This window comes from Pseudophryne corroboree, chromosome 2, assembly GCF_028390025.1.
Source record: "Pseudophryne corroboree isolate aPseCor3 chromosome 2, aPseCor3.hap2, whole genome shotgun sequence".
NCBI classification, from domain to species: domain Eukaryota; kingdom Metazoa; phylum Chordata; class Amphibia; order Anura; family Myobatrachidae; genus Pseudophryne; species Pseudophryne corroboree.
In genome coordinates this window covers 601,900,177-601,924,498 of record NC_086445.1, presented here as the reverse complement: position 1 = coordinate 601,924,498, position 24,322 = coordinate 601,900,177, and positions in this window count along the sequence as shown.

Sequence of the window (24,322 nt, the reverse complement as noted above, 5' to 3'; positions counted from 1 at the left end):
TCCTATTCCGCCATATCTCTGGTTCCAGTGTAAATCAATCTTCTCTAATTGTGTCCTTGAAGAAGCGTAATTTTCTTCTTTTATCTTACGTCCTACTAGAGGATACTGGGGTTTCATTTAGTACCATGGGGTATAGATGGGTCCACTAGGAGCCATGGGCACTTTAAGAATTCGATTGTGTGGGCTGGCTTCTCCTTCTATGCCCCTCCTACCAGACTCAGTTTAGAAAATGTGCCCGGATTTTTTTTTATATGTTTGCTATTTTCAGGCAGGACTGGATGGCACCAGCCTGCCTGCTTCGTGGGACTTAGGGGGGGGCCCAACCTCTTGAAGGGTTAATAGACCCGTTCCCCGCTGACAAGACACTGAGCTCCTGAGGGAACTATTTGCAAGCCCCAGCACGGCGAGCGTACATTCCCGCAGCACGCCGCCACCCCTAACAGAGCCAGAAGAATGAAGAGTGGTGAGTACTAAGCCGGCATCCCAGCTAGCGGTGCGCGGCCACAGGGGTGTATCTAGGGGTCCGAGCGCCCCTGGCAAAGTAAGGGGCTGCCCCCCCCCCCTTACACACATTTGGAAAAAGGTGCGAGTATTGGAAATGAGGCATGGTCTTGTGGGGGAAGGGTGTGGACACAATAGTACTTCCAATTCAAATTATGCCACACAGTAGTGTCCCTCATTCACATTACACCGCACAGTAGTGTCTCGTATTCATGTTACACCATCCCTCCCCCCTAACCCACCTTTCCCACATCCTGACCTTAACCCGCTTCCCCCCCCCCCAAAAGCCTCTTCAGTGGTGCCTAACCCTAACCCACCCTTCCTAATCCTCCTCCCTGCAGACTAACCCTAACCCTACCACCCTCGCAGCCTAACCCTAACCCTCCCACGTGGCTTGCCAGTGGAGACTTTGTCACCAACTCGATCCGGATTTTGGCATTCTGCATCGCTATCTATGTTGGGATGCCAGCATCAGCATTCTGAGCAGTTTCGGGATGCTGGTGTCAGCTTTCCGACCGCCGGGATGCCAAACACCGGCATCTTGACTGCATCCTGAATGAAATGCTAATGAGATGCTGGGAGATGAGCCTCAAATGGACCCAGCCATTAACCAAACACCATTAGTTGGATGGTAAAAGTACTTCCTGTTAGAAAAAACATCAGGGTGTCCTCACTTCCAAGATAAACTGATCATTATACAGTTAATGGATATACATTTTCTTGAACCTGGGCTTGAAATAGGTAAGATGTGTATTTTCTTTATTACACTCAACAAGTTAAAATTTTTGCTTACTCACTACTTACTTACATCTAACATGCATGAAAATCGTGTAGTTTTCCAGATACTACAGTCCCTTCTCCCAAACACTGCCACTTTTTTATTATCTTCAACAACAAATAGATCTATAGCACTGTGCTATATAACAATTGCTGTGTACCTGGTGAGAGTCTGTTACTGCCGGCGCGGCCCCGGTGTCCGTCAGCACCGCACTGCACTAGTGATCAGACTAGTGTCGGCAGCACCGCACTTGTAATCAGACTCACAATAAACTACAGTTCCCAGCAGCCCTTGCTGCCAGGAGCTTCCAGCAACAAGGGCTGCTGGGAGCTGTAGATTATTTTGAGTCTGATTACAAGTGCGGTGCTGCCGGATACCGGCGCCGCTCCAGCAGTAACAGACTCTCACCAGGTACAGTCTGACAGTACTGCTTTTCTATCCTTTGGCCGTGGGTGGCAGAGCCAGGCGGCGCCCCCTCCTTGCCTGGCGCCCCTGGCGAGTGCCATCCTGGCCAATAGGTAGATACACCCCTGCGCGGCCATTATGGCGGCATGAGGGTACGGAGTCACACAGCTTCTAACCAGGGCGGAATGCGTCTCCAGACACAGTACACAGCTGCGTCTTAGTACACTGTACACAGTACCCACACTGGCAAAAAGAGCCTTAAAATGGCTCTCTCTCTATTTTAAGCACCAGATTACGTCAGCCAGTATAAAAAAGCGGGAAGACCACGCGCCATTGAAGGGGCGGGTGTTCACTATGAGAGGATCCAGCAGCTCACCAGCACCATTTCCCCTCTGCAGTGACTGACAGGGATGCGCAGCTCCTCCGGAGATACTCCAGATTACCTCAGCGGTACCAGGGGGTCATAGCAGGGGGGGGGAGTGATTATTAGTTTACTAAGTCCCCTATCAGGGAACTTAGTCTGCGACCCAGCTAAGCTTGGCATTAGCGATAAGGGGGCGGTGGGGGCTGGCTCCAAATAACTCTGTTTCTCCCTGAAGGGCTCTTTGTGTGTTAATTGTGTTTAACCTTTTCCTGTGTGTGTGTGTGTGTGTGTGTGTGTGTGTGTGTGTGTGTGTGTGTGTGTGTGCTGTCACATTTACATTATGTCAGGCAAAGAGTGTGTTTCTTGTACAGTGGAGTGTTCCTCTTCACAGGGGGCTCACTACTGGGTACTCAGGGCAGTGCACCTTCCCAGAATAGGGGGCTGGACCGGAGTGGGTTAATTCCATTAAAGGAATGATCTCTAATATTTCTACGAAATTATCCCGCAAGAGAAAGAGACGCAATACTTAAGACAGACTGTGGATGAGTTTATGACTAGGGACTCAATCCCCAAACAAGCGTCTCAATCCCCTCCCATTTGTCCGCAAAGATGATCTCTGGCCCAGGTGGATTTGGAGGGGACAGGGGGGAGGGGGGGGGCGGGGGAGTGCTACTCTGTCACAGTGAATAGAGGCTCTTATTGAGGCTATCAGTGATGTTCTGCAAATTTCTGATAAGGTGTCAGAGGAATCTTATTTTAATGTAAAAAAAGAAGTCCTCAGTCACTTTTCCTGCGTCAAAGGAATTGAATACCCTGTTTGAAGAACCGTGGGTTAATCCTGATAAGAAATTTCAAATCCCTAAAAGGTTGCTCTCATCTTTTCCTTTTCCTCTTGAGGATAGGAAAAAATGGGAAACGCATCAGTCTCTAGGCTGTCACGAAAAATTGTATTGCCTGTCCCTGGTGCAGCATCACTAAAAGACACGGCTGATCGTAAAATTGAGACCACACTCAAATCATTGTACACAGCTGCTGGGGTGGCACAGAGACCCACTATTGCATGTGCGTGGATCACAAAAGCCATTGCTAAATGGTCAGGTAACCTAACTGAGGGGTTAGATTTCTTGTCTAGGGGAGATGTTGTTTTACTCCTGCAGCATAACTTTATGGTGGAAGCCATAAAAGAGATAGGCTTGCTTAATGCACGCACCACCGCTATGGCAGTGTCAGCACGCAGGGGCTTATGGTTACCCCAGTGGACTGCTGATGCGGACTCCAGGAAAGGTGTGGAAGGCCTCCCATTCACAGGAGAGGCCTTGTTTGGAGATGATCTAGACAAATGGATCTCCAAAGTTACTGCGGGTAAGTCTACGTATCTTCCTTCCGCACCTCCCCCAGTCAGGAAAGCTTATTCAGCTTCAAATTTACAGTCCTTTCGGATGGCCAAGTTTAAGGGCATAGGTGCTTCTATGTCCTCCAGAGGCGCAAGAGGTAAACCATGCAAACAAGCAACTGCAGGTGCTCAGGAACAGAGCTCAGGCTCTGCTTCCTCAAAGCCTTCAGCATGACGGTGGACTGCGATGCCTGGAGGGCTATCAGGTGGGAGCCAGACTACAATTCTTCAGTCACATCTGGTCAAGTTTGTGCCAGGATGCCTGGGTCATAGATCTTATTTCCCAGGGCTACAGACTGGAGTTCCAAGAGCTCCCACCTCACAGATTCTTCAAATCAGGCTTTCCAGTTTCACAAGAGGCAAGTATAAATTTACAGCAGGCCATCCAAAAACTGGTACAGACTCAAGTCATTGTTCCAGTTCCATCTCATCTGCACAACAAGGGGTACTATTCCAACTTGTTTGTAGTACCGAAACAGGACAGTTCGGTACGGCCGATTCTGAACCTCAAGTCCCTGAATCCGTTCTTAAGAGTGTTCAAGTTCAAGATGGAGTCTCTGAGAGCTGTGATCTCAGGTCTGGAGGAAGCGGAATTCCTAGTGTCTCTGGATATCAAGGATGCGTACCTTCACATTCCGATCTGGCCGCCTCATCTGGCCACCTCATCTGGCTTATCTACGGTTTGCACTGCAGGACTGTTACTACCAGTTCCAGGCCCTGCCACTTGGTCTCTCCACAGCATCAAGGTGATGGCAGAGATGATGTTTATACTAGAGATGAGCGCCGGAAATTTTTCGGGTTTTGTGTTTTGGTTTTGGGTTCGGTTCCGCGGCCGTGTTTTGGGTTCGACCGCGTTTTGGCAAAACCTCACCGAATTTTTTTTGTCGGATTCGGGTGTGTTTTGGATTCGGGTGTTTTTTTAAAAAAACCCTAAAAAACAGCTTAAATCATAGAATTTGGGGGTAATTTTGATCCCAAAGTATTATTAACCTCAAAAAACATAATTTACACTCATTTTCAGCCTATTCTGAACACATCACACCTCACAATATTATTTTTAGTCCTAAAATTTGCACCGAGGTCGCTGTGTGAGTAAGATAAGCGACCCTAGTGGCCGACACAAACACCGGGCCCATCTAGGAGTGGCACTGCAGTGTCACGCAGGATGGCCCTTCCAAAAAACCCTCCCCAAACAGCACATGACGCAAAGAAAAAAAGAGGCGCAATGAGGTAGCTGACTGTGTGAGTAAGATTAGCGACCCTAGTGGCCGACACAAACACCGGGCACATCTAGGAGTGGCACTGCAGTGTCACGCAGGATGTCCCTTCCAAAAAACCCTCCCCAAACAGCACATGACGCAAAGAAAAAAAGAGGCGCAATGAGGTAGCTGTGTGAGTAAGATTAGCGACCCTAGTGGCCGACACAAACACCGGGCCCATCTAGGAGTGGCACTGCAGTGTCACGCAGGATGTCCCTTCCAAAAAACCCTCCCCAATCAGCACATGATGCAAAGAAAAAGAAAAGAAAAAAGAGGTGCAAGATGGAATTATCCTTGGGCCCTCCCACCCACCCTTATGTTGTATAAACAAAACAGGACATGCACACTTTAACCAACCCATCATTTCAGTGACAGGGTCTGCCACACGACTGTGACTGATATGACGGGTTGGTTTGGACCCCCCCCAAAAAAGAAGCAATTAATCTCTCCTTGCACAAACTGGCTCTACAGAGGCAAGATGTCCACCTCATCTTCACCCTCCGATATATCACCGTGTACATCCCCCTCCTCACAGATTATCAATTCGTCCCCACTGGAATCCACCATCTCAGCTCCCTGTGTACTTTGTGGAGGCAATTGCTGCTGGTCAATGTCTCCGCGGAGGAATTGATTATAATTCATTTTAATGAACATCATCTTCTCCACATTTTCTGGATGTAACCTCGTACGCCGATTGCTGACAAGGTGAGCGGCGGCACTAAACACTCTTTCGGAGTACACACTTGTGGGAGGGCAACTTAGGTAGAATAAAGCCAGTTTGTGCAAGGGCCTCCAAATTGCCTCTTTTTCCTGCCAGTATAAGTACGGACTGTGTGACGTGCCTACTTGGATGCGGTCACTCATATAATCCTCCACCATTCTATCAATGTTGAGAGAATCATATGCAGTGACAGTAGACGACATGTCCGTAATCGTTGTCAGGTCCTTCAGTCCGGACCAGATGTCAGCATCAGCAGTCGCTCCAGACTGCCCTGCATCACCGCCAGCGGGTGGGCTCGGAATTCTGAGCCTTTTCCTCGCACCCCCAGTTGCGGGAGAATGTGAAGGAGGAGATGTTGACAGGTCGCGTTCCGCTTGACTTGACAATTTTGTCACCAGCAGGTCTTTCAACCCCAGCAGACCTGTGTCTGCCGGAAAGAGAGATCCAAGGTAGGCTTTAAATCTAGGATCGAGCACGGTGGCCAAAATGTAGTGCTCTGATTTCAACAGATTGACCACCCGTGAATCCTTGTTAAGCGAATTAAGGGCTGCATCCACAAGTCCCACATGCCTAGCGGAATCGCTCCGTGTTAGCTCCTTCTTCAATGCCTCCAGCTTCTTCTGCAAAAGCCTGATGAGGGGAATGACCTGACTCAGGCTGGCAGTGTCTGAACTGACTTCACGTGTGGCAAGTTCAAAGGGCATCAGAACCTTGCACAACGTTGAAATCATTCTCCACTGCACTTGAGACAGGTGCATTCCATCTCCTATATCGTGCTCAATTGTATAGGCTTGAATGGCCTTTTGCTGCTCCTCCAACCTCTGAAGCATATAGAGGGTTGAATTCCACCTCGTTACCACTTCTTGCTTCAGATGATGGCAGGGCAGGTTCAGTAGTTTTTGGTGGTGCTCCAGTCTTCTGTACGTGGTGCCTGTACGCCGAAAGTGTCCCGCAATTTTTCTGGCCACCGACAGCATCTCTTGCACGCCCCTGTCGTTTTTTAAAAAATTCTGCACCACCAAATTCAAGGTATGTGCAAAACATGGGACGTGCTGGAATTTGCCCATATTTAATGCACACACAATATTGCTGGCGTTGTCCGATGCCACAAATCCACAGGAGAGTCCAATTGGGGTAAGCCATTCCGCGATGATCTTCCTCAGTTGCCGTAAGAGGTTTTCAGCTGTGTGCGTATTCTGGAAAGCGGTGATACAAAGCGTAGCCTGCCTAGGAAAGAGTTGGCGTTTGCGAGATGCTGCTACTGGTGCCGCCGCTGCTGTTCTTGCGGCGGGAGTCCATACATCTACCCAGTGGGCTGTCACAGTCATATAGTCCTGACCCTGCCCTGCTCCACTTGTCCACATGTCCGTGGTTAAGTGGACATTGGGTACAACTGCATTTTTTAGGAGACTGGTGAGTCTTTTTCTGACGTCCGTGTACATTCTCGGTATCGCCTGCCTAGAGAAGTGGAACCTAGATGGTATTTGGTAACGGGGGCACACTGCCTCAATAAATTGTCTAGTTCCCTGTGAACTAACGGCGGATACCGGACGCACGTCTAACACCAACATAGTTGTCAAGGACTCAGTTATCCGCTTTGCAGTAGGATGACTGCTGTGATATTTCATCTTCCTCGCAAAGGACTGTTGAACAGTCAATTGCTTACTGGAAGTAGTACAAGTGGGCTTACGACTTCCCCTCTGGGATGACCATCGACTCCCAGCGGCAACAACAGCAGCGCCAGCAGCAGTAGGCGTTACACGCAAGGATGCATCGGAGGAATCCCAGGCAGGAGAGGACTCGTCAGACTTGCCAGTGACATGGCCTGCAGGACTATTGGCATTCCTGGGGAAGGAGGAAATTGACACTGAGGGAGTTGGTGGGGTGGTTTGCGTGAGCTTGGTTACAAGAGGAAGGGATTTACTGGTCAGTGGACTGCTTCCGCTGTCACCCAAAGTTTTTGAACTTGTCACTGACTTATTATGAATGCGCTGCAGGTGACGTATAAGGGAGGATGTTCCGAGGTGGTTAACGTCCTTACCCCTACTTATTACAGCTTGACAAAGGGAACACACGGCTTGACACCTGTTGTCCGCATTTCTGGTGAAATACCTCCACACCGAAGAGCTGATTTTTTTGGTATTTTCACCTGGCATGTCAACGGCCATATTCCTCCCACGGACAACAGGTGTCTCCCCGGGTGCCTGACTTAAACAAACCACCTCACCATCAGAATCCTCCTGGTCAATTTCCTCCCCAGCGCCAGCAACACCCATATCCTCCTCATCCTGGTGTACTTCAACACTGACATCTTCAATCTGACTATCAGGAACTGGACTGCGGGTGCTCCTTCCAGCACTTGCAGGGGGCATGCAAATAGTGGAAGGCGCATGCTCTTCACGTCCAGTGTTGGGAAGGTCAGGCATCGCAAACGACACAATTGGACTCTCCTTGTGGATTTGGGATTTCAAAGAACGCACAGTTCTTTGCGGTGCTTTTGCCAGCTTGAGTCTTTTCAGTTTTCTAGCGAGAGGCTGAGTGCTTCCATCCTCATGTGAAGCTGAACCACTAGCCATGAACATAGGCCAGGGCCTCAGCCGTTCCTTGCCACTCCGTGTGGTAAATGGCATATTGGCAAGTTTACGCTTCTCCTCCGACAATTTTATTTTAGGTTTTGGAGTCCTTTTTTTTCTGATATTTGGTGTTTTGGATTTGACATGCTCTGTACTATGACATTGGGCATCGGCCTTGGCAGACGACGTTGCTGGCATTTCATCGTCTCGGCCATGACTAGTGGCAGCAGCTTCAGCACGAGGTGGAAGTGGATCTTGATCTTTCCCTAATTTTGGAACCTCAACTTTTTTGTTCTCCATATTTTATAGGCAGAACTAAAAGGCACCTCAGGTAAACAATGGAGATGGATGGATTGGATACTAGTATACAATTATGGACGGACTGCCACGGTTAGGTGGTATAAAAAAACCACGGTTAGGTGGTATATATTATAATAATAATACAATTATGGATGGACGGACTGCCTGCCGACTGCCGACACAGAGGTAGCCACAGCCGTGAACTACCGCACTGTACACTGGTTGATAAAGAGATAGTAGTATACTCGTAACAACTAGTATGACACTATGACGACGGTATAAAGAATGAAAAAAAAACCACAGTTAGGTGGTATATATTATAATAATAATACAATTATGGATGGACGGACTGCCTGCCGACTGCCGACACAGAGGTAGCCACAGCCGTGAACTACCGCACTGTACACTGGTTGATAAAGAGATAGTAGTATACTCGTAACAACTAGTATGACACTATGACGACGGTATAAAGAATGAAAAAAAAACCACGGTTAGGTGGTATATATTATAATAATAATACAATTATGGATGGACGGACTGCCTGCCGACTGCCGACACAGAGGTAGCCACAGCCGTGAACTACCGCACTGTACACTGGTTGATAAAGAGATAGTAGTATACTCGTAACAACTAGTATGACACTATGACGACGGTATAAAGAATGAAAAAAAAACCACGGTTAGGTGGTATATATTATAATAATAATACAATTATGGATGGACGGACTGCCTGCCGACTGCCGACACAGAGGTAGCCACAGCCGTGAACTACCGCACTGTACACTGGTTGATAAAGAGATAGTAGTATACTCGTAACAACTAGTATGACACTATGACGACGGTATAAAGAATGCAAAAAAAACCACAGTTAGGTGGTATATATTATAATAATAATACAATTATGGATGGACGGACTGCCTGCCGACTGCCGACACAGAGGTAGCCACAGCCGTGAACTACCGCACTGTACACTGGTTGATAAAGAGATAGTAGTATACTCGTAACAATTAGGATGACACTATGACGGTATAAAGAATGAAAAAAAAACCACGGTTAGGTGGTAGGTATATAATAATAAATAATACAATTCTGGTCGGACGGACTGCCTGCCGTGTGCCGACACAGAGGTAGCCACAGCCGTGAACTACCGCACTGTACACTGGTTGATAAAGAGATAGTAGTATACTCGTAACAATTAGGATGACACTATGACGGTATAAAGAATGAAAAAAAAACCACGGTTAGGTGGTAGGTATATAATAATAAATAATACAATTCTGGTCGGACGGACTGCCTGCCGTGTGCCGACACAGAGGTAGCCACAGCCGTGAACTACCGCACTGTACACTGGTTGATAAAGAGATAGTAGTATACTCGTAACAATTAGGATGACACTATGACGGTATAAAGAATGAAAAAAAAACCACGGTTAGGTGGTAGGTATATAATAATAAATAATACAATTCTGGTCGGACGGACTGCCTGCCGTGTGCCGACACAGAGGTAGCCACAGCCGTGAACTACCGCACTGTACACTGGTTGATAAAGAGATAGTAGTATACTCGTAACAATTAGGATGACACTATGACGGTATAAAGAATGAAAAAAAAACCACGGTTAGGTGGTAGGTATATAATAATAAATAATACAATTCTGGTCGGACGGACTGCCTGCCGTGTGCCGACACAGAGGTAGCCACAGCCGTGAACTACCGCACTGTACACTGGTTGATAAAGAGATAGTAGTATACTCGTAACAATTAGGATGACACTATGACGGTATAAAGAATGAAAAAAAAACCACGGTTAGGTGGTAGGTATATAATAATAAATAATACAATTCTGGTCGGACGGACTGCCTGCCGTGTGCCGACACAGAGGTAGCCACAGCCGTGAACTACCGCACTGTACTGTGTCTGCTGCTAATATAGACTGGTTGATATTTAAAGAGATATTAGTAGTATACAACAATACTATACTGGTGGTCAGGCACTGGTCACCACTCCTGCAGCAAAAGTGTGCACTGTTAATTAATATAATTGTACTCCTGGCTCCTGCTAACAACCTGCAGTGCTCCCCAGTCTCCCCCACAATTAATTATAAGCTTTTAATTTATACATTGATGACTGTGCAGCACACTGGGCTGAGCTGAGTGCACACAGACTGAGTCACACTGTGTGACTGACTGTGCTGTGTATCGTTTTTTTTTTCAGGCAGAGAACGGATATAGCAGAGAGAAGTGAACGGATATATTATATTAAATAAAAGTTAACTAGCAACTGCACTGGTCACTGACTGTGGTAAACTAACTCTGTCTGCGACTCTGCACAATCTCTCTCTATCTAATCTATCTATCTCTATTCTAATGGAGAGGACGCCAGACACGTCCTCTCCCTATCAATCTCAATGCACGAGTGAAAATGGCGGCGACGCGCGGCTCCTTATATAGAATCCGAGTCTCGCGATAGAATCCGAGCCTCGCGAGAATCCGACAGCGTCATGATGACGTTCGGGCGCGCTCGGGTTAACCGAGCAAGGCGGGAAGATCCGAGTCGCTCGGACCCGTGGAAAAAAAAGTGAAGTTCGTGCGGGTTCGGATTCAAAGAAACCGAACCCGCTCATCTCTAGTTTATACTCCACAAAAAGGGAGTGAACAGAATTTCGTACCTGGATGATCTTCTGATAAAGGCGCCGTCCAAGGAGAGGTTGCTGGACAGCACTGGCCTCTCAACCAAACTTCTCCAGAATCACGGGTGGATTCTGAACCTTCTGAAATCTCACCTAGAGCCAATACGGAGGCTTCCATTCCTGGGAATGATACTGGACATGGAGTCGCAGAAAGTGTTCCTTCTGTTGGAAAAGGCATTGGTAATCCAGTCGATGGTTCGGGATGTCCTGAAGCCAACCCGGATAGCGGTGCATCTATGCATTCGCCTTCTGGGGAAAATGGTGGCCTCTTACAAGGCGCTTCAATACGGAAGGTTGCACGCAAGACCCTTCCAGCTCGATCTGTTGGACAAATGGTCCGGATCGCATCTTCTCATGCACCAGAGGATCCGTCTGTCACCAAAAGCCAGGATCTCCCTTCTGTGTAGGCTACAGACTTCTCACCTCGTCGAGGGTCGGAGGTTCGGAATTCAGAACTGGATCCTGTTAACCACGGACGCAAGTGTAAAGAAAATTAATTCACTGTGCTGTTTGTATGAATAAGCTGCTCCAATAAAAATCATACATTAAGAAATCAAAAGGTAACGCTGAAAAAAAATCATTAAAAGGTAAGGATGTTTACAGCCCTTTTGTTGAAAGGGTTAATGGAGTCCATGAAGCCAAGGGTTCCAAGCAATCTGTGGACGAGTCATTCAAGGCATGCAGTGTAAATACTACCTTTCCCTATATCTACCTGATGGGTTTGGTTCTTCCGTCCTCCATCCTGCGCCTCCAACTGGTCTCCGGCTGGTAACCTCTGATGCGGCGCGTCTGCCTGTATGCCCGGTGGCGCTTAGCTGTAACCGTTACCGCTGTTTGCTTCTCTCCGTTCCCAGCACTCCGTCACAGCGTATGCACGCTGCACCAACATGTTTCTGGTGGTCACGTCCTTTCTCAACGTTGATGCTGGTCTTAGGGTGGTCCTTTTTATTTAAAAAATCTTTATTGATAATTAGATTAAATTGTCTACAAATTAATTAATCAATTGACACGTCGATGGGGATATCCACAAATCGACATGATGGCCTCTCGTCTCAACAAGAAGCTCAAGTGGTATTGTTCCAGGTCCAGACACCCACAGGCAGTGACTGTAGACGCTCTGACGACTCCATGGGTCTATCAGATGGTGTACGTGTTTCCTCCACTTCCTCTGATCCCAAGAAATCTAAAAAGAATAAAAAGGGAAAAGGATCAAGCAATACTCACTGCTCCGGACTGGCCAAGAAGGGCCTGGTATGCGGACCTTCTGGAGATGCTCCTCGAAGATCCGTGGCCTCTACCTCTTCGCGAGGATCTTCTGCAACAGGGCCCGTTCGTCTATCAGGACTTACTGCTGCTACGTTTGATGGCATGGAAGTTGAACGGCTGATTCTAGCAAGAAGAGGGATCTCTGACAAAGTTATCCCGACTATAATCCAAGCCAGGAAGGGGTAACGTCTAAATATCACCACCGTATTTGGAAAAAATACGTCTCTTGGTGTGAGAGCAGAAATTATTCTGCGGTGGAATTTCATCTGGGACATTTCCAGTTTTTTCTGCAGGCAGGTGTGGATGTGGGCCTACATCTGGGCTCCATAAAAGTCCAGATTTTGGCCTTGTCCATTTTCTTTCAAAAACAATTGGCTTCTCTCCCTGAGGTCCAGACGTTCTTGAAAGGTGTTCTGCACATCCAACCTCCCTTTGTGCCTCCCACGGCACCTTGGGATCTCAATTTGGTGCTGCAGTTCCTCCAATCGGACTGGTTTGAACCGTTACAGGAGGTGGACGTAAAATATCTTATGTGGAAGACTGTCACACTATTGGCCTTGGCTTCAGCAAGATGTGTGTCGGAACTGGGGGCTTTGTCTCACAAAAGCCCCTATTTAATTTTCCATGAACACAGAGCTGAACTCAGAACTCGTCAGCAATTTCTTCCTAAAGTGGTGTCTGCATTTCACATCAACCAACCTATTGTGGTTCCGGTTGTCACCGACACCTCTGCTACTTCAAAGTCTTTTGATGTGGTGAGGGCTTTGAAGGTATATACGTAAAGAGTACAGCTCGTCACAGGAAATCCGAGTCGCTGTTCGTTCTCTATGGTCCCAATAAAATTGGGTGTCCTGCTTCAAGCAGACAATTGCACACTGGATCAGGTTCACTGTCCAGCATTCTTATTCCATGGCAGGTTTGTCGGTTCCAAAATCTGTAAAGGCCCACTCTACTAGGTCGGTGGGCTCTTCCTGGGCAGCTGCCCGGGATGTCTTGGCTTTACAGATCTGCCGAGTGGCTACTTGGTCTGGTTCGAACACGTTTGCTAAGTTTCACAAGTTCGATACTTTGGCCTCTGAGGACCTTCAGTTTGGTCAATCAGTTCTGCAGGAACCTCAGCATTTTCCCACCCGGTTTGGGAGCTTTGGTACATCTCCATGGTACTAATGGAACCCCAGTATCCTCTAGGTCTAGGACATAAGAGAAAATAGGATTTTAATTACCTACCAGTAAATCCTTTTCTCGTAGTCCGTAGAGGATACTGGGCCCGCCCAGTGCTTCGTTCTTCCTGCACGGTTACTTGGTTAAGTATTGTTGGTTCAGCTGTTGCTGTTCCTGTTTAAAGTTGGGTTAGCATAGCTTTCCTCTGGTTTGTGTGTGCTTTTTCGGAATCTCACCACTATTCTTTATATCCTCTCAAAGTATGTCCATCTCCTCGGGCAAAGTTTCCTAGACTGAGTCTCATAGGAGGGGCATAGAGGGAGGAGCCAGCCCACACTATCAAATTCTTAAAGTGCCCATGGCTCCTAGTGGACCCGTCTATACCCCATGGTACTAAATGGAACCCCAGTATCCTCTACGGACTACGAGAAAAGGATTTACCGGTAGGTAATTAAAATCCTATTTTTTCCCCCAGTGCACTTCTTCACTCCCCACTGACACAAATTCCTGCATGTGTGCTCTCAATTGTTTTATTTACACATACTTGGAGATGCATAAATAAGAAATTGCACAGAGATTGGGTGGGCAGGAAGTAAATAGGATTTTGATATCTACCGGTAAATCCTTTTCTCGTAGTCCATAAGGGATATTGGGGGAAACTAGTACGATGGGGTATACACGGTGTCCAAAGGAACCAGTGCACTTTAAATTTCCTCAACTTGGTGTGCTTGCTCCTCGCCTCTATGCCCCCTCCCACAGGCAGTTATAGGTAAAAACGTGCCCGAAGGAGAAAGGACATATATGAGAGAAGAAATAATACAATAAAGGGTGGTGAGATTCATACACCAGCACACCACTAACATATAACAACCAGCAACGGCTGGCAACAATAACAGCAACAGCTGAACAGGTAACTATAGAACAAGAACCTGCAGAAAAGTCAACGCACAGAAGCGGGCGCCCAATATGGACTACGAGAAAAGGATTTACCGGTAGATATTAAAATACTATTTTCTCTAGCATCCATAAGGGATATTGGGGGAAACTAGTATGATGGGGACGTCCCACAGATTCCAGAATGGGTGGGAACGTGCGGAGACTGCTGCAGCACCGCCTGCCCAAACTGGGTATCCTCTTTGGCCAGGGTATCAAACTTGCAAAATTTCACTAAAAAGTGTTCTTCCCCGACCAGGTAGCGGCTCGGCATAGTTGCAAGGCCGAGACTCCAAGGGCAGCCGCCCAGGAAGAGCCCACTGATCTAGTAGAGTGGGCCTTAAGAGACTGAGAAACAGGAAAGGCTGCCGACGCATAGGCCTGTTAGATAGTAAGTCTAATCCATCGAGCAATGGACTGCTTCGAAGCAGGGCAACCCTTCTTCTGGTTATAGATTCAAGGAAGGGGGAAAGGGTGTAATCCTCTGCACTGGACTTATATCAGATTGATAGCATTTATAATAGACTAACAAAATTCCCCAATTTTCTTATTATAAGTCAATTCCTGATGTTATGTGGGGGTGCCGCCATAGACAATAAATTGGAAGAGAAATATTGAAAAGGAAAGGATTGTCTCTTTGTTGGCGCACTTACGAGAAGATAGATATATTTAAAATGTAACTTTTAATTTCATATAATTAAATTGCCCGAGAGCGTGAAAAATCATGAGACAACAATCACAAACAATACATAAAATAAAATATGATGAAATATTATCAGGACCTCCTATGTGTCTTTATCATATTTATTTGGTTTATAATTCTTAGGTGTGTGCCCCAATGACTTAAAGATAACCGCAGATTATTGATTCCTCAGATCAAACCCTTATTAACTAGAATACCTTTATTAATTCAAATCAACCCTTCTTCTGCGCATCATAGAGCACGAACAAGGAATCAGTTTTTCCGATCCGAGCTGTACGCTTGACATAGATCTTCAAGGCACGCACAGCATCCAATGCCTCCGGAGGAGCAAAAGTGTCAGAACTGGACGGAACCACGATAGGTTGATTCAGATGAAATGCAGAGACAACCTTTGGCAGGAACTGCTGTCTAGTCCCGAGTTCCACTCAATCCTCGTAAAAGACCAAGGGGTAAATTTACTAAGATGGGAGTTCTATTTAAGATGGGATGTTGCCCATAGCAACCAATCAGATTCTACTTCTCATTTATCTAGCACCTTCTAGAAGATAATACCTGGTATCTGATTGGTTGCTATGGGCAACATCCCATCTTACATAGAACTCCCATCTTAGTGGACTTTTACATGATAAGGCCCCTAATTCTGAAACACAGCGAGCTGAAGCCAGGGCCAGTAACATCACCATCTTCCACGTGAGGTACTTGTCTTCTACCGTCATCAAAGGTTCAAACTAGGAGGACTGTAGAAATTTCAACACTACACCCAAATCCCAAGGTGCCGTAGGCGGCAGAAAGGGAGGTTGTATGTGGAGTACCACTTGCAAGAAGGTCTGAACATCTGTCAACACTGCCAATTTCGTCTGAAAGAAAATGGAGAGAGCTGAAATCTGGACCTTAATGGAACCCAGACGTAATCCCTTATCCACACCAGCCTGCAGAAAACGTCCCAAGTGAAACTCTGCAGGCGGATAAGAGCGTTCCTCGCACCAAGAGACATATCTCCTCCAGATATGATGATAGTGTTTTGACGTCACAGGTTTCCAGGTTTAAACCATGGTTGCAATAACCTTCTTGGAAAGGCCCTTGTGAGCTAGGATGTTCTGCTGAACCTCCATGCCGTCAAACAAAGACGCCGTAAGTCCAGGTAGATGAACGGATCCTGTTGGAGATCTCTTCTGAGTGGTAGAGGCCAAGGGTCTTCGATGGACATGACCAGAAGATCCGCGTACCACGCCCTCCGAGGCCAATCCGGGGCAATTAGAATTGCCTGGAAACTTTGATTCCTGACCTGCTTTAGCACCCTTGTGAGCAATGGGATCGGAGGAAACAGGTCCACTGCCCTCGCCTGAGGGTCCCTGGTCCGTGAGCAATACCAGGGAAGTTTCTTGTTGAGATGAGAAGCCATCATGTCTATTTGTGGGCAACCCCACCGGTCGATGATCTGCTGGAACACCAGATGGTGAAGCCCCCATTCCCCCAGGTGGAGATTGTGATGACTCAGGAAGTCCGCCTCCCAGTTGTCCACACCCGGAATGAAGATTGCTGACATGGCTCTTGCATTTCTTTCTGCCCAGAGGAGTATCTTTGACACCTCTCGCATGCAGGCTCAGCTTTTTGTCCCTCCATGTCGACTGATATATGCCACCGCCAAGGCGTTGTCCGACTGTACATGGAACTCTTGATCCTTGAGCAGAGGAGATGCCTGAAGCAGAGCATTGTAGATCGCCCACAGTTCCAGACTGTTGACTGGCAGTAGGCTTTCGTGGGATGACCACCTGCCCTGGAACTGCGCCCCTTGAGTGACAGCTCCCCATCCTGAAGCCACCACAGGATGGAAATCCTGGCCTGAGGTGACAGCCGAATCATCCAGTGCGTCTGGAGATGTGATCCGGACCACTTGCTCAGGAGATCCAACTGAAACGTTCTGGCATGTAACCTCCCATACTGGATTGCCTCGTAGGAGGCAACCATCTTCGCCAACAATCTTATGCAGAGATGTACAGACACCAGAGTAGGGCGGAGCTCCATGCGGACCATCTCCTAAGAGTTTTCGTCTTGTCCTCTGGTAGAAACACCTTCTGTGCCACAGTATCCAGCAACATCCCAAGGAACAGGAGCCTCTGAGTTGGCTCCAGGTGGGACTTCTGTAAGTTGAGGATCCACCCATGGTCGGACAGAAGACGGATGGTGCGGTCTATATGGAACAACAAAAGTTCCCTGGATCTTGCCATTATTAGAGGATCATCTAGATTAGGCACCACATTGATCCCCTGGATCCGGAGCTGAAGCATCATCTCCGCCTTCGTGAATACCCTCGGGTCTGTCGACAGGCTAAAGTATAGTGCCTGGAGTTGGAAGTGATCGTCCAGCAGGGCAAACCGCAGGTACGCCTGATGAGGAGGCCAAATCAGAATATGGAGATAGGCATCCTTGATATTCAAAGAGACCATAAAGTTCCGTTATTCCAGGCCTGCAATCACTGCACGCAGGGACTCCATCTTGAACTTGAACACCTTTAAATAAGGATTCAAGGATTTCAGATTCAGAATAGGTCTGACCGAACCGTCTGGCTTTGGCACCACAAACAGGTTTGCGTAAAACCCCTTGCCGCATTGCGGTAGAGGTACTGGAACAATGATGTGGGACTTGCATATCCTCCAAAGCTGGTAAGCTTGATTTGAAAAATCGTTGAGGGGGAGTACTGTCAAACTCCAGCTTGTAGCCTTTAGAAATGAGCTCCCTGACCCAGGTATCCTGGCAGGAGGTCTCCCAGACGTGGCTGAAGTAATAATAATAATAATAATAATAATATTAATTTTATTTATATAGCACTCTTTCTCCAAACAGGACTCAAGGCGCTTTACATCAAAACAAGCATAATACAGAAGTTTAATACAGCAATACACAGGCATAAAAATGAAAATCTAAAATGCATAGAGTAATCATAATGCAGGGTTGGTGTAGGCATTTTGGGTAATAACTTCCAAGGGCTGTGTATTCCACCCTCACAGGGTACCAGGTGCGGCAGCCATCTTCGGCGCACAGCGTAGGATTACCCTGGGTGGAATAGTCCATCCCTAGAAGAGGTGACACAAAATGGGGGTGATTGCAGCATCCTAACATTCAGAGTAGGGTACAAACAAAACTATCAGGTCCATGTATTTCCATCCCATCCACAAGCGTACCAGATGAGGCAGCCATATTGGGTGCGCTAGAGAGGTTACACTGGGAGGTAAGCCATACATGGGCCCAATGCATACATGGGAGAACGGGCACTTGTGTAGTCATATGATATAACCTGTATGAGCAATCCACGTGAGGCACATCTGCCCGCAGAGGAACCACCAGAGGCCCCCATTTGGGGTGCACCGAGTTAGATGCTTCAGGCAGGGTGTGCAATCAGTGGAAGCACACCTCACAGGAATACCACACGGTAGGGAGGTAGTATGCAGTAAAAGTTTTTTTTTTTAAGAAGAAGAAAGCACATGATGAGATCACCTTTGCAGGTAAACAACGAAAGAAGGGAAATTATCCTGGTCTAATTGGAGCAGTACGGGGGGGGGGGGGGGGGGGTATGAGACTGTGGGGAGCACACTCAGATTTGAGGAAAATAATCATGCTGAGCCTGGCTTTGGTGCTCTCCCCACCAGTGCTCCCTGCTCACCTTGAGGGGTAAGCCTGTAAGGCACTGCTGATGTTCTCTGCCACAGGGTTAGTCAGTGCCGTTTCTTGCGAGCCCGCCGCGGCACTTCTTGAACACTTTAAAATCCATTCCCACCTCCTCCGTCCTCCCGAGTACCCAGCTCGGGGGGCGGAGTTTCGTGGAATGACGCGGTGCGTCGTGACGTCACGACACAATCGCGTCATTCCACGAAACTCCGCCCCCCGAGCTGGGTACTCGGGAGGGCGGAGGAGGGGGAGCCAAGCCGGCGGCGCCGCGAAGAGGAGGGAGAGGCGGCGAAGCCCGGAAAGAACCGCTTCAACTGTAAGTCAGCCTCTCCCTCTCTCTCTCTCTCTCTACCCCCCCTCTGCCACCTGCCATCATGTATACAAAGGGGACACTTGCCTGCCATAATATGTTAAATGGGGACACTTGCCTGCCATAATGTGTTAAATGGGGACACCTGCCTGCGTACTGTGTAAAATGGGGACACCTGCCTGCGTACTGTGTAAAATGGGGACACCTGCCTGCGTACTGTGTAAAATGGGGACACCTGTCTGCGTACTGTGTAAAATGGGGACACCTGTCTGCGTACTGTGTAAAATGGGGACACCTGCCTGCGTACTGTGTAAAATGGGGACGCGTGCCTGCCATACTGTGTAAAATGGGGACTCTTGCCTGCCACAATGTGTAAAATGGGGACACTTGCCTGCCGTACTGTGTAAAATGGAGGCACGTGCCTGCCGCAATGTGTAAAATAGGGACACTTTCCTGCCGCAATGTGTAAAATGGGGGCACGTGCCTGCCGCAATGTGTAAAATGGGGACACTTTCCTGCCGCAATGTATAAAATGGGGACACTTGCCTACCGTGCTGTGTAAAATGGGGACACTTGCCTGCCGTGCTGTGTAAAATGGGGTCGCGTGCCTGCTGTAATGTGTAAAATGAGGACTTTTTTTTTTTTATCCTGTGGTGGCCGTGATGAGATCAGACGAGGCCACGCCCATATTAACAAAACCACGCCCATTTAAATGAGGCCACGCCCCCTTGTCGGGAGCGCGCACATGCTTTTACTCTTTATATCTATGGGGGGGGGGGCGCATTTTTTTTTATGTGAATGGGGGGGGCGCATTTTTAAATCTCGCACTGGGAGCCAAATTGGCTAAAAACGGCCCTGGGGTTAGTGGGCGTAGTCCTGGTGATTTCATAGCAGAGGTTGGGTGAGTCCACATAATGTTCATGAAATGTTTCTTGATGTTGTTCAATGTTTGTTCAACTGTTTTTTTTTTTAACTGTTACTTTTCAAAACGCTTAGAGATAGGAACGCTTTGAGTACTGGAACGCACAGCTGACACGCACAGCTGTGCATGGCTCAAGCTACAGATATACTATGAAGTGATGCAATCGAGCTCCCACCTCGAGATCCCCTCGGGGTGGGTGGGCACTGTCATGCTGAAGCTTTAGTGGAAGTAGAACTGGTGGACTGTTCCTGAGGACTGGTACTGGCAGGTTTTCTGGACTTACCTCTGGTACCTCTAGCCGCATTGGAGGCACCTCTGGCCTTTGATCGAAATGTGCGGGACCGAAAGGACTGGACAGACGGTCCCAGATAGGAACGTCTCACCGGCGGGGCGCCATAGGGGAGAAACGTGGATTTCCCGGCAGTAACCTTGGAAATCCAGGCATCTAACTCAACCCCAAAAAGCCATCCCCCAGAAAAGGGGAGGGACTCCACATTACGTTTTAATTCTGCGTCCACAATCCACTGACACAACCACAAGGCCCTGCGCGCCGACACCACCATGGCCGACGTCCGAGCATTAATGTTCCCCCATCTCCGTGAGGGAATCACAGAGGACACGGGTAGTGTCCTGAATGTGTTTCAGGAGGGTAACCATGGTAACAAAGGGCATATCCCCCGAGAGGCCCCCCTGAATTTGCATGGCCCAAGAATGAATGGCATGGGTCATCCAGCAACCCGCAATGACCGGTCTTTGCGAAAGGCCGGCTGCAGTGTTAATAGATTTCAGGGTAGTCTCTATCATTCTATCCCCAGGATCCTTCATAGTAAAGGAGCTTGGGGCAGGCAGCACCACCTTCTTAGACAGGTGATAGACTGAGACCTACTCCCCAGGGGGTTCCTCCTAAAATTTTCTACCTTGAGGAGCAAATGGGAAAGTGCGCAAAAACTCCCTTATAGCCAAAATGAGGGGGTTCAATACCCTGAGTAGAATCGGGATCCCTGCTAACGGGATCAGAGTCATCCCCATCATCCTGGACATCATCATCTGTATCAGAAAGCAGAGCAGGTAAACCACGCTTCTTGGGACTTGCATGAGAGCAGGGGGAGGGGGTGGGGGGCTGTGCATCAGCCCTAGCTGCTACATCTGCAAGAGCTTGTTGCAGCAGCTGAGTTTTCTGCACATTTGCAGTGAGCTGGGGTGACATATCTGACATCATAGTTTTAAGAGACCCTAACCAATGAGGCTCTGTACCCTCTCCCCCAACCTCTTTACTAATTTGTGAATATTGACTACATTGCTCACAGGAAACAGAGTCATTAGATGATGGAGAGGATCTGGTGCGACAGACACTGTACAGTTTGTAGTTACCCATATTTGCAATAAGAACAAACACATACACTTACACACAGACAGTTATAATGCAAGCCTGCTTTTCCTACTGTATGTGAGAGGAGATACACAGAGAGGGAGAAATACCAGCACACCCGGATCTGCACAGCCCCAGTGAGACTGTCAGCTCTGTATCACAATAACACTAATAAATGCAGTCCTGAATAGGCTCAGAATAGTGTACAATAGCGGCTCTCCCCCCTTTAGCTACACCCTGTACCAGTTTCCAGCGTGTCTGTGAGGCAGGAAGCGCTGAGTGTGTGCTGCGGATGGCTGCTGTAAGCAGAGGAAGGTGCCAAAATGCTGCTGGTCCCGCTCTGAGGAAGCTCCGCCCCCTCCAATGGCACCAGAGCTATACATATTATTTATACTGGCAAAGTCTCCAATAAGCTTAAAACCTCACACAAGTGCTTAGTTTAGCATGTTGAGCCAGTGTACTCACGGGGGATCCTAGCGGGACCCCCCAGGGAGGGTCCCGTACATCGCACCTGTGATTTGTCGCGGCTGTGACAGTGTGCTGCGGCTGTAACAGCCAAGGCGCAGTGCCCTGCTGAACAAACAATTCCTCATGACGGTCGTCCTGCAGTGGAGAAGCGGCTCTGCACCTCATGAGGCCAGTGACCGTCTCTTCCCCTAACTCCCACGGCGCAGGTATGCTGTTGCCCAAACAGCATACCGAAACAAACAATAGTTTTAAATGAAATTGAAGAAAAAAACTCTGGAGCTGCAGAGTGTGCATCCTCTCCTGAGGGTACTTTTTTCTAAATTGCGTGTGGGAGGGGGCATAGAGGGGAGGAGCCAGCACATCCAGTTGAAGAAATTTAAAGTGCACTGGCTCCTTTGGACCCCGTCTATACCCCATCGTACTAGTTTCTCCCAATATCCCTTATGAATGCTAGAGAAAAAGGAAATGAGCAGAAGGGTTCATGAAACTAGATTGAAATGGGGAAAAGGCAAGTATGGGGGAGGCCAGAGATATTACAATAGTTAAGTGGATAAGGCTTTTGGTGGCATCGGAGGTGAGAAAGGGCTTTTAGATTTAGGTATATTTTGAATGTACGGGATGAGGGACAGGGAGGAGCCAAAAATCACACCCAGGTGGAATGGCCCGGAGAGAGAGATTGTCAACAGAGACAAGGAGGGGTGAAGAGGAATGGGCTTTGGAACAGTTTAAGACAATGAGATCAGTTTTGGACATGTTTGAGAAAATGCTGCAGGATACGATGGCAGAAAGACAGGAAGAGACACAAGCAATGACAGAGGGAGGGAGGTCAGAGGAGGAAAGGTAGATATGAGTATCATCAGCATGAATTTGGCATTAGAGATCAAAGGAGCAAAAGCATTTGCAAAGAAGGTGTAAGAGAAGAGGAAGACCCCAAGGACAGATTCTTGGGGAATGCTGACAAGTAGAGAAAAGTGGGAAAGGGTGGATAGAGATAGAGCCTGTCGCCTAAAGTGTCAGTGAGGCAAGATGCGATCTATGCAAGGGTAGGTTCACAGAGACCAATGGAATAGTTTGAAGGACAAGCGGATTAACCAGAGCATGTGCAAATCCAGATGTTAAATTACACTTCCTAGCTATTTTGCTATTAAAGCATGCTAAAAATGTGACAGAGCATGCTGGGATATATAGTTCCACAACAACTGGAGGGTCGAATGTTGAATACCTGATAAGTTAAGAATGAATTCAGATAAGTTGAGAATGAAAATGGAGAAGAGAACATTTGAACAAGTTGGTGAGAATGTGTTACCATAAGATCTACTGAACTTACTACAAGCCAGGTGAAACTGCTCTGGGTGGGCGTCCAGTGCCCCCTGTGGATTCAAAGAAAAGGATTTATCTGGTAAGTACCAAAATCCTATTTTATTTTTCATCCACTAGGGGGCACTGGAGTACTCTTGGGATGTACCAAAGTTTCCCCCTTGGGCGGGAGAGCTGGTTGGCACCTGTAATACTAGACGGCCAAAGCTAGATGCTGACGGCGCAAACGTATCAAACTTGTAAAAGCGCACAAACGTGTGGACTGATGACCATGTAGCCACACGGAAAAGTTGCGTCGTAGAAGCTCCCCGACCTGCTGCCCATGACATTCCCACAGAACATGTGGAATGTGCTGAAACGGATGCAGGCGGTTGTAGACTAGCATGAAAGTAAGCCTGTATCAGTTTTACGTACAGTTGATGTTCGGGCCACATAAGCGCAAAGTGCGCGTACCACATCCAACTTTGCTGGAGTTCCTGAACTTTCTGAAAAAACAGGAACTACGATTGGTTGATTGATGTGAAAAGCAGATACTACCTTTGGTAGAAAAGCGGGATTCGTTCAAAGTTCCGCTCTGTCATCATGAAACACCAGATACGGTGGCTAGCATGACAAGGCACCCTATTCTGAAACACGCCTTGCTGAAGCTAAGGCTAGGATAAAAACGGTTTTCCAAGTTAGAAACGTAATATCTACGTGTTGTAAGGGTTCAAAAATTGAAGACTAAAAAATGTAAAAGTAGATTCAAGTCCCATGGCGCTGTAGGTGGTATAAACGGAGGTTGGACATGGTTGGTATAACCGACTCTGGAATGCCCTCTCGTCTTAAGAGAGTGGTTTCAACAGCCACCCCGTCAAACGCAGCCGCACTAAATCGGGGTAAAGGAACGGACCCTGTTGTAGTAGGTCTGGACGTAGCGGAAACGGCCATGGATTGTCTGCAAGTAGCCTGCGGAGATCAGAGAACCACGCTCTCCGAGGCCAATGAGGCGCCACTAGTATGACGGTTGTGGATTCTCTTTTTATTTGCTTTAGCAACCGAGGAAGCAGCGGAAATGGTAGTAACAGATACACAAGACTGTATGGCCACGCTATTGTGAGAGCATCCACTGCCACTGCCTTTGGATCTCTTGTTCTGGACACATACTGGGGTGTTTGAGGATTTTGGCGAGATGCCATTAGATCCACCTGTGGGTAACCCCACCGCTGGGCCAACATCTCAAACACC